Below are 10,585 nucleotides of genomic sequence, written 5' to 3'. Positions count from 1 at the left end.
GACAAATCCATCAAAAACACATAGCTAAGGCAGCCATGCCCTTATATTAAACATATTGTAGACACCTGAATTCAAGCTACCACATTATAGTCAGGTTACACTGGGAAGCTCATATCCATCTAAACCTTGAGAACTCAAAGGGTTGTCTAGTGATGGAGGAAGTTTCATTTCAAACTGAGATCTAGGCCTCATGACAGGGACCCTTTTAACAAGTGGTCAAGCACCTGTTACACCTGCTTATAATACCTTTCTTTCATTGCATGTATTACAACCTGTAACTATATTTTTATTTTATGAGTATCTATTCACTGTCTGTTGCACTTAAACTGTAAGCTCCAATAGGGCAGGGCTGTGTCTGTGTGCTCAACAGGTACATTCACAGTAGTGAAGAGAACACCTGGCAGATGATAAGTGCTCCATGAACATACAGAACTGAATAGGCTTGAATTGAATGGAAGCTCAATAATCTGCTAGCCTGTCTCCTGAACCCAATCTTCTTACCTCAGGCCCGAGGAACACCCCATATCTTCTACTCTATGTCACCTTAGGGGCAGAACCAATGCCAAAACATGGACACTTTAGAGCAAGAAAAACATTTTAACAGAGCCCTCAAGTGATGCAACAGACTTCCTCATAAGGAATGTTCTCTGATGGCAGAACTAAGCCAGGCATAGGGAGAAAATTCAATATGTAGACGGGGGTAGACCTGAAGCTGCAGCTTTCTCCTGGGGTTCAAGCAGAGGCTGAGTGTCCAATGGTCAGGGATCCTGTAGGGGAGAGTCTGGCTTTGGGTGGGCAGGTAGACTGGGTTACTTCTGTGATGGCTTCCAGTTCTAACATTCTGTGGGCTTCCCACAGTCCTGCCTCATCTGAATAATACTCCTGAAGCCTCTGTAGGGTTTTAGCAGGAAAAGCTAAGAAACAAGAAAGAAAGAAAAGCTACCTCTAGATTGTCTGGATGGAGTCAAGTCAGGTTGTATTTACTGTATTAGTTTTCTATTGCTGCTGTAACGAATTATGCCAAACGTAGTGGCCTGGAACAACGAAAATGTATTGTCGTGTGTTCTGTGGATCAGAAGTCCGACCAGTCTCACTGGGCTAAAATCAAGGTGTCAGCAGGGCTGCGTTCTTTTCTGAAGGCTCTAGGGAAGAAGTCATTTCCTTGCCTTTCCAGCTTCTGGAGGCCACGCAGTGCTTAGGTTATGGTCCTTTCCTCCACCTTCAAAGTCAGCAATGTCATGTCCCTCTGACCTTCTTCTGCTGTCACACCTCCCTCTCTGATGATGGCCAGGAAAGGCTCTCTGCTTCCAAGGACTCGTATGATTACGTGCAGCCCACCAAGATAGTCCTGGATAGTCTCCCCCATCCCAAGGTCTTGGACCTTATTCACACCTGCAGAGTCCCATTTTCCATATTCACAGGTTCCAAGGTTTGTGCCATGGGAATTTGGGGGGCCACGATTCTGCCTACCACATTTACCAAGCCCTACCTTCTGACAGTTCGGGTTTTCTTGGGCATCAACAGGGGGCACTAAATCTTCGCTTTATAAAATGAAATACATTTGACTTTTAAAGAAAGATCTAATTTTTAAATCCTTGTATATCTTCCAAATTCAGTTGTACATTATCCCACTCATCAGAATGACAAAGATTTAAAAGAATATTATTACTTGTAGAAATGATTTGCATTCATGGTGCACAGTGACATCATCCGAGGCAGGCCTGGCCGAAACTGGCCCCTGCCTGGAAGGCTCAGACTTGCCTTTTGTCGGTGCCAAGGGATGAGCTGGCCCTGAGAGGCTGAGTCAAGGTAATTAATTAATGAATTAATTAAATTGCACTTCAGAGGTAGAGCATCTAATTAATTAGATCGTGGCATGATATCCTAACTGATCTTTCAGGACTCCTCTCTTACTTTATTTTAAGTTTTATTAATTTTTTTTCTTCTCATTCCTTATCCCATCCCCATGCCCTCTCCCCATATGCAACTAGTCTGATGAGTTTAGTACACACGTTTGGACGTGCCTGTGCGATCCTCTGGTGGACCTACGCGAGCTTTCTCAGGAGCATACCCACCAAAGGGTGTTTTCCAACTTGCAGCCAAATGCATTCCTGATATCATGAAGACTGCCAGATGGTGTCTCAGAATGGCCATCCTAGTTCACACCTCTACCAGCATGTGAGAACATTATCTGACCTCCCACTTACTCCTACTCTGATGAGTGTAAGGTGATGTCTTGTTTTAATTTGCATTTCTTTGACTAACAGGGAAATTGAACATTTCATATACAGTCATGCCTTGCTTAACGATGGGGCTCCATTCCCAGAAATGCATCATTAGCCAATTTTGTCGTTGTGTGAACACTATAGAGTATATTTACACAAACCTAGATGGTATAACACACCTAGGCTTTATGGTACTAATCTTGTAGGACCACCATTGTATATGCAGTTCATTATTGACCGAAACATTGTTATGTGGTACATGACTGTACTTATTAGCCAATAGAATTGAGCGCTTATCAGCTATGAGGAGAAAATTCAATACTCAGGACAGTTATCTGCTTCTTCTTGTATCTGAAGGAAATGCAGCTTCCAAAGACCCTGCTTAAAAATTCTTTGGCTGATGTGGGACTATACTCTGAATTATGATCCTGGTAACTGTCCCTTCTCCCTTCCCGCTCCACAAGTTCAGGGCTAGTTTTCTTCTTTCATGAATTATCCCATATTTTTAATTTCTTGGGACATTATGGCTTGGAATAGATTTTTGATGGGGACATTCCATTTGTTAGATTTTGTGATGCTGTCCCTCTTCCCACCGAGGACTTCCTCAAATGCACCCTGGCACATATAAATACATATGATGACATCGACAGCAGGGATGGTGTCTTTCCTGCCCGCCTTAACTGCATTGTGCTCTCTTCCCCTGCTTCCCTTTTTGCTTCTCCCACCAGGTTAATAGATCTCAGCCATGGACTCATATCAAAGCCAAATGGAAAGATCTTTCAAGCTTCAGTTACCCAGGCCCCACCACCAAAGACAATGCCCCAATTGCCTGTGGTAGCACCAGGCATGTGTACTTTTTAAATGGGTTGACTACAAGGAGAAATTGGTCTGCTCGTCCACATGGAGGTAAGGAGGAGTATGTCTGGAATACAGGAGATCCCTTAGGGCATTTCTTAGTACTACCACACCCTGAGATTAAGATGAGTGGAAAACTATAACAATCCAATCCAGGCAGGACTCCTAATGGCCCAGAGCCTGCAGGAATGAAAGTTTGGATCACCCCACCAGGTAAAGAGCTATGACCAGCTGAGCTGCTACTGAAGGCAAAGGGAATACAGAACGGATAATGGAAGAAAGTAGTTATAAATACCAGTCATCACCAGTTGTGTGACCAGTTACAGAAATGAGGGCTGTAATTATCATGAGTATTTCCTCCTCATTTTGTTATGAATATATTTGTGTGTGTGTGCAGGTGTGTGCGTTTATGCAAATATCTTTGTTTTCTTCCTCTCTTATCCCCTTATCATGTAACATAGGATGTTTCGACTTTATATCATAGTATTTAAGTATTGTTAATTTTACATTATAGTGTTTAAGTTACAGGATATCAAGAAGCATAAACATCAATCAAGGACTTTGCATCCTCTTCTGGGGAAGAGGTGAGTGTGTTTTTGGTTGTAGGCAGGATAGTTGTCTCGTGTTAGGTGGAGGTATAACCTTGTTATTGTCTTCATTTGGAGATTAAGTATGGTTTCAGGAGATGTACATGGGTGCCAGGCTGACAAGGGGTGGACTTGTGACGGCTAATTTTATATGTCACCTTGGCTGGGCCGTGGTGCTCAGATATTTGGTCAACCATTATTCTGGATGTTTCTGTGAGGGTGTTTTTAGATAAGATTGACATTTAAATTGGTGGACTTTGAGTAAAGCAGATTGCTCTCCTTAATGTGGCTGGGCCTCATTCAGTCAGTTGAAGGCCTAAAGGGAACAAAAGACTGACCTCCCCTGAGCAGGAATTCTGCCAGGAGACGGCATTTGGACTTGAACTACAACATTGGCTCTTCCCTGGGTTTCCAGGCCCTTGTAACTGAGTTTAGTTATAGGTCTAGAAGCAAAGACGGGTGGTGGAGGTGGGCCCTGAGGAGAACCAGCAGTGTCTTGCGAGGCAGCTGCCTTGGGGAGGCCATTACAGTTCCCTCGGATAACTCAGGGTTAATCTCCTGAGTCCCTCGTGAGTAGGCACTGTAGTTGTCTCTCCCTAGGGGTCTAACTGCCAATAGTACGTGCTCAATAAATGTTGAGTTGAAGAAAGAGCAAGGGAAGAAAAAGATTATTTAAAAAAGTAAAATACTAGAAATTTCCTAATTAGTGGTTGTCCTTTCATCCCAGCACAGTCGGCTAGGAAAGAGGGACAATCAGTTCTTGCTTGCTAGAATCCGTATGAAACAACCCAGCAGACTCCTTCCCGGGTCAGTGAGGCTGCTAAGGAGGAGGCGGGCTCAGTTCAAAACACCTGCAAACCTCACCCAGCCTCGGCTCTGCGAGGGAGCCACTGCCTCCAGTTTGGCCAGCAACAAAGGCTTTCATTGTTTAGGCAGCAGAATGTTTTTCCTTTTCTTTTCCTGATCCCTGCACAGAAAAAGCCCTAAAGAGTGCTTTCTCTAAGAACTTTGAAAGCCTGAAGTGTTCTGCCTGCCTCAGGGAGAAGAGAATGAAGAGTGGGGAAAGGGGGTAATTAGTCACTGCCTGGCGCTGCTCCAGGGGCTGAGGGGAGTGCAGGCTGAGAGCAGAGGCAGAGAGCAGCCTCTCCCCGCCTTTATCTTTCTTTAGCTTTTGAATCTGGAGGCTCTTGGAAGAGGCTCAGCAGGATGTTGGGGGAGGGATGGGTGGAGGAGAGGAACAGGCCTGGGCGACCATCACGTTTCTGAAGCCCTTTTACGGACATGTGTCCAACTTTCAAATACAAATACATCACGAGGGCCTCCACTTTCTGCTGTGCTTGTAGCCTCCCTTTGTGGAGGCCAGTGAGAGTGTTAGGAAGTCTGTCAGCTCCTCTGACAGCCAGGACAGTGGCTCCAGTGTGGGCAGAGGCATACCATAGCTCCCTGGAGCTGGAAGAGATCTTAGAATAGTCTGGGGAATAAGAGGGTGGGAAGAGGAGAGAACAGCGAGGCCCAGAGAGGTGGTGTGGCTGTACAAGCTCCAACAGTGGCAGAACAGCCTCTTCTCCCTTCTTTGGTGGACCACTCTGCCACAGCTCCACTTCTGCCCACTCTGCCGTGATCACCCTTGCCTGCTTTGAGTGTTGCAAATCTGTGCTCTAAAAGCATTGCAATTTCCACCTCTCCAACCACTAGGTGGATCAACTGAGTCCACCACCTGCCTCCCTGGTGCATTCTGGAAAAGCCTGGGTCCGGTCTCATGTCCCTCCAGAGTGGCCCCTTGGAAGTGTCCCTCTCCATTAGGTGACCCTTTGTCACCCCCAGATCACCTGTGAGCTGCCACTCATTTTTTCATCCCCTGGAACTTCAGGACAGGGGCTCCCTCTTCCCCGTGGGCTCGGGGCCTCCTCCTTCCTCTTTGAAGCTGCCACCAGCCAGCAAGGTGGTTCGGGTGTGTAAACAACCCATCCTGAAGCGGGAGGTGACTAATGGTGTCAAGAAGGTAGAAAGAAGATGTAAGGAGCACAGGAAACAGCCTTTTCTTTTTTGGAACTAACTCACACGTTGAACTCTTCACAAGGAGGGTCCCTCCCAACAACATTCTCGATTCCTAACCTGCTCCCCAACCTCTTGTTAGTTCTTCCCCACTAACGCTTCCTTCTCTGTCCTTCCCCGAGCAAATTTCCACTCCCCTTTCAGAAACTTCACCAGTGGGGGTGGGGGTGGGTGATTAATTGGCCCCAAATAGCACTTTGAGATGGCCGCTCAAGTCTGGCAAGGGCCAGTTAAATGCTTAGCCAAGGCCCCTTGGACTCTGCCTGTTTGGAGGCTGGCGGGTGGATGAGGGGTTTCATTTGTTGATTTCTGTAATATTTGGCATTGATGATGTCAACAGTTGTGGTTCCAAATGTTGGAGAGTGACCCTATGACATTTGTCATTTTGCAGGGACACTGACTGAAATCGCCAGGGGAGGCTGGGTGGCAAAGACAAGGCCAAGTTGATCTACGCTATGCTTCTGCCTCCGGTGTGTCTTCGCACATACCCGTCAGCGGCCAAGGAGGGGATTGGGCTGCGGTTTGTCAGCTCCAAAGCTGGTGCTCGTCATCTCTATGCTGAACCATCAGCCTCGTTTACTGCTGACCTGTCCCCACGAAGGGGGCTGGCTGCACTTTAATCCAACTGTTACCGTGGATGAGTCCCTGGAGCAGAGGAGAATGCAAGTTTCACATACTCCCTCCATGGTGGGGGCAAATCACGTCTGCCCTCTGGGCCCTCAGCTTCTCACCTGTAAAATAAGAGGGTTGGGCTGGCTCAGTGGTTCCCAGACCCAGCTGGGCATTGGAACGGGGAGGGATGATTCACACACACGCACAGACACACATTCCCACACCTCGCTGCAGACCATCGGATCAGCCCCAGGTGAAGGGAACAAGCAGAAGCTGTGTGTTTAACAAGGTTCCCAGGCGATTCTGATGCAATCCACTTGGGTGGTCTCTGGACGCGATGGCCTCTAAGCCCCCTTTTCCCTGTGTTTTTGCTCTCAAGCAGCTGACAGATTTGCAGCAGTAACCATATTCCACCAACAGAATGTCAGTGTACGGAGACTGAAAAACTTTTTTTTCTGATTTATGAAACAATTTGCATGAAAAGTCCTGCCAAGGTATAAATTAAAAGATAGATATAAAATATCTTTTTTTAAAAAAGTTTAAAAACAGAAGTAAAAAGTACAAGTTATAGTTAGTTCTTAATTTAGTATTTGAATATTTGAAATCAGAATTGGCCTATAGATTCATTGCAGGTAGAAGACAACTGTATAGATAGTTCAATACACAGGAACAGAAGGAGTTTCTTATAAGAGCTAAGTGAGGTCTCTTGACTCTGGTGAACCACCCCCCACCCCCTACAAGGAACCCAGGCCATCGTGGAGTGGGTCACACTGACCCATGTCTTGTTGCCTCATACTTCCCGTTTCCCAGAGCTGTTGCTGATAAAACTGAAGCTGGGCTATTTCTCACTGGACCTGAGCCCTGATCGGATTGCATATTTTTTTCTTTATGTTGCTAGAGAATGTGTGCGAGATATCAAAATTGCTTTCAGGCTTGTACTGGTGAAGCTCCAACATGAACAATGGTCTCAACCTCTTTCCCCCTTACTCTTTCTTCTTTATTTCAAGAACATCCAAATTTGAAAGTTTTATGGGGAGAATAAATGAGTGTCCCTACTCCTACTCCTTTCCCCAAGCCCATGCCTAGAAATAAATCCCCCATGTGTGGGTAATGGCATCAAACCATTGGACTGCATTGGAAGGGCTGGAAAATCTTGACTGGCTAATGAGTTGCTCTCAACATATCTGGCTATAAAATCAGAAACTCAGATGAACCCAAGGGAATTGCTGTAGAAAGGAGATTTTACAAAATACAGTGATGTAAATCTGCAATTGTTATGTTTACTTGTTCACGGCTGTTTACACTGGATTGTGACTCCTTGAGCCAGGCATTGTGGGTCTTTTTGTCACTGTATCTCCAGGCTCTGAATGGGGGTCAGGCTCATAGTAACAGTGATGACCAGCACGTATTCAGTGTTTAACCAGGTGCCAGGCACTGTGGTAAGTACTTACATATTGTACTGCACCCTCTAGTTCCCCCACCAACTCGCTGAAGTGGGTATTGTTATTATTATCTCTTTACAGACAGCAGAGAGAGATGAAGTAAGTTGTAAGTAGAGCCAGGATGCAAATGCAGGTATGGACTTAAGTATTATACAGTACTACCCCTTAGTGGTAGGCACTGAATCCTTACTTGTTGAATGGATGAAATGAATGAATGAATGAACAAGGAACAATTTGTAGGAGAGCCAAGGTGGAGGAGGGAGGGAAGGAATCTGTAAGGAAGCCAGAAGGATACTCTACACATCTGAACGTTAGGACTCAGCCTCACGCTGCGTGACAGGGGAATTCTAGTGTCTGTGTGCGCAGAGTCCTCCTGCTGAGACACAGACTTGCTGACGACATTTGCCAGATTAAGTTTGGCCGAGAGAACCTGGAGAGGAGGTCCAGATTCTCCAATGTTGTCAACAGAGATTGACACTATATTAGTTTAATTTAGAAATATACAAAATGCTTTTCTCTTTGTTGGGGAAAAGAGGCTGGGGGGCTGAAAATATCCCCTAGGGATTTTGTATTGTAGTACCTAGACCCGTTATGGGTTGAATTGTGTCCCCCAAAAGATATGCTGAAGTCCTGACCTGGCTAGCTGTGCGATTTTATTTGGAAATAGAGTTATTTGCAGATGCAGTCAAGTTAAGATGAAGTCATTAAGGTGGGCCCTGATCCAATATAACTGGTGTCCTTGTAGGAGGAGGATGGGGACACAAGGAGAGGGAAGACTGCCATGCGAAGACAGAAGCAGAGAGTGGAATTATGCTGCCACAAGCCAAGGAATGCCTGGGGTCCTTTGGGAAGCTGGGAGAGGCAAGAAGGATCCACCCCTAGAGACTTTGGGGAGAGCATGTCCTTGCTGACACCTTGACTTCAGACTTCTAGCCTCCAGAACTGTGAGAGAATACATTTCCGTTGTTGTAAACCACTGAATTTGTGGTACTTCTTTACAGCAGTCCTAGGAAACTGATACAGGACCTAATATTATTTCTCATTTCCGTGTCATCACAATTCCTGATGATAATTTCACATCTCACTCCCTGTGATCCTCCCCCCATCTGCCCCAAGGATGTGCACGAAGCTCAGAAGAAGTGCCTTATCTGTTCACACCATCCTGACCTGGAGAGTTGTGGTAATTTAGTTTGAAATCCTTGAAGGGACTTCTTTGTGTTCAAATGCTGGCTCTTTGTGAGTTTGCTCATTAAATATCAGAAACGGGAAAATATGAATAGTGGCATTTATAGAAAAATTCCTGTGTGCAGGCTTTACAAGGATCTTCTCTCACCCTCACCACCATCCTGTGAGTTAGTTAACATGAATTCAAACGTCAGAGAAATCCACAGGGGAGAGAGGGACCAACCCAGGGGGCAGCCGATGTTCTGACTGACTCTCAAGCCAGGGTCCACACCAAGCTGCTGCTTTGGGGAATAGAGAGAGGGGAGAGAATGTGCATGGCACAGAGGAGGAAACGTGGTGGCTCTGCCACTGATGTGTGCAGTATCCAGCTTATCCTGGTCATAAGACCAGATTGTTAAATTTTCAGGATTTTTGCAGGCAGGTTGATGTCATTTTGGTAGCTTGAAACTGGCCACCGTGGGAGTATTTACACTGCAGAAATTGGCAAGTTTTACAAATCAGAGCTTTAACATCCCTCACCTTCGGGTTTACTGGAACAAGACTAGAGTGAGAGAGGGAAAGCTAAGAGAAGGCACCGCTGAGGCCCTCAGCCTGAGGTTGGCTATGAAGGGCTGGTGTGGTCCTGGCAGTTCTGAAGTATTGGGGCAGCTAAGGATGACATCATACATACCCAAAGCCACCAATGCTATTTAGCTTAGGAGGGGCCAGACCCTCCTGGGAGGTTGGGAGCATCCACTGAGGACCTCCTCAGTGAGTGGAGAAATAAAGTTGTCAAAGCTGCCTGTCCGTCACCCCCAAACTACAGCCACATGACCGGGGAAAAAGGGCCAATGTCTGAACTAGTTAACGGAACACTCTGGGCCTCAGTTCTTAATCTGTAAAACAAGAGGGGTAACAGTCAATGATTCCCAAGTCTGCCCCATCATAAATTACCCGTGGGACTTTAAAAACTCCCTGTGCTCACCTCAAATCTGTGCTGGTTACCACTTCTTGAGATAGCCACCTGGCTCATGGCCCCCCTTCTCGGCATCTGGACCCTCAGCAGCCATGTCTGTCTAAGTGGCCCTGCCCTGTCACAGCTAATTGGTCCGGCTGTGGCCAGGACACTAGCCCGTCCTGGGGACTCTGTCTCCCACAAATTTGAAATTTTGCACTAAAATTCACTGATATCAGACACTACTGGTAACAATTTGGATCACTGGCAGCACCCTAGAGCTGTGTTGCCCAAGGCGGTAGCCATGTGTGGCTATTGAGCACTTGAAATGTGGCCAGTGCAATTGAGATGGGCTTTGAGTGTAAATACTCCCTGGATTTCAAAGACTTGATATGAAAAAAAGGATTTAAAATATCTCAAAAATTCTTTGATTATATGTTGAAATGATAATATTTTGGATTTATCAAGTTAAATAAAATATATTATTGAAATGAATTCTTCCTGTCTCTTTTTACTTTTCAAAATGTGGCTACTAGAAAATTTGAAATTGCCTATGTGGTTGAATTTATTTATTTCCTCTGGACAACACTGCTCTAGAAAGATCCACAAGGCCCCTGGGGCGGGGTGGCTCCCAGCCTCCGCAGGCCTGGGTTATTCAGCTGTCTTTTCTTCCTTGAGCCAGCCCAGCTT

The 10,585-nt window shown here is 45.9% G+C and overlaps 1 long non-coding RNA gene across 5 annotated transcripts; it reads left to right on the top strand.

Annotated features, from left to right (window-relative positions):
• Positions 1-1,631: 1,631 nt before the first annotated feature.
• Positions 1,632-10,377, top strand: LOC131394066 (uncharacterized). 5 transcript variants are annotated; one of them, XR_009216059.1, is made up of 5 exons: positions 1,632-2,228; positions 2,954-3,131; positions 3,603-3,664; positions 6,114-7,909; positions 8,522-10,377. It is a non-coding gene; the product is annotated as an uncharacterized LOC131394066 (long non-coding RNA). The 5 variants fall into 5 exon arrangements; XR_009216058.1 differs by having other exon boundaries at positions 3,595-3,664; XR_009216056.1 differs by having other exon boundaries at positions 1,632-2,223; positions 2,954-3,664.
• The last annotated feature ends 208 nt before the right edge of the window (positions 10,378-10,585 follow it).

Source organism: Diceros bicornis, chromosome 29 (assembly GCF_020826845.1).
Source record: "Diceros bicornis minor isolate mBicDic1 chromosome 29, mDicBic1.mat.cur, whole genome shotgun sequence".
Taxonomy (NCBI): Eukaryota; Metazoa; Chordata; class Mammalia; order Perissodactyla; family Rhinocerotidae; genus Diceros; species Diceros bicornis.
Note: the sequence above shows the minus strand (reverse complement) of the source record. Positions and strands in the feature narration are given on the sequence as shown.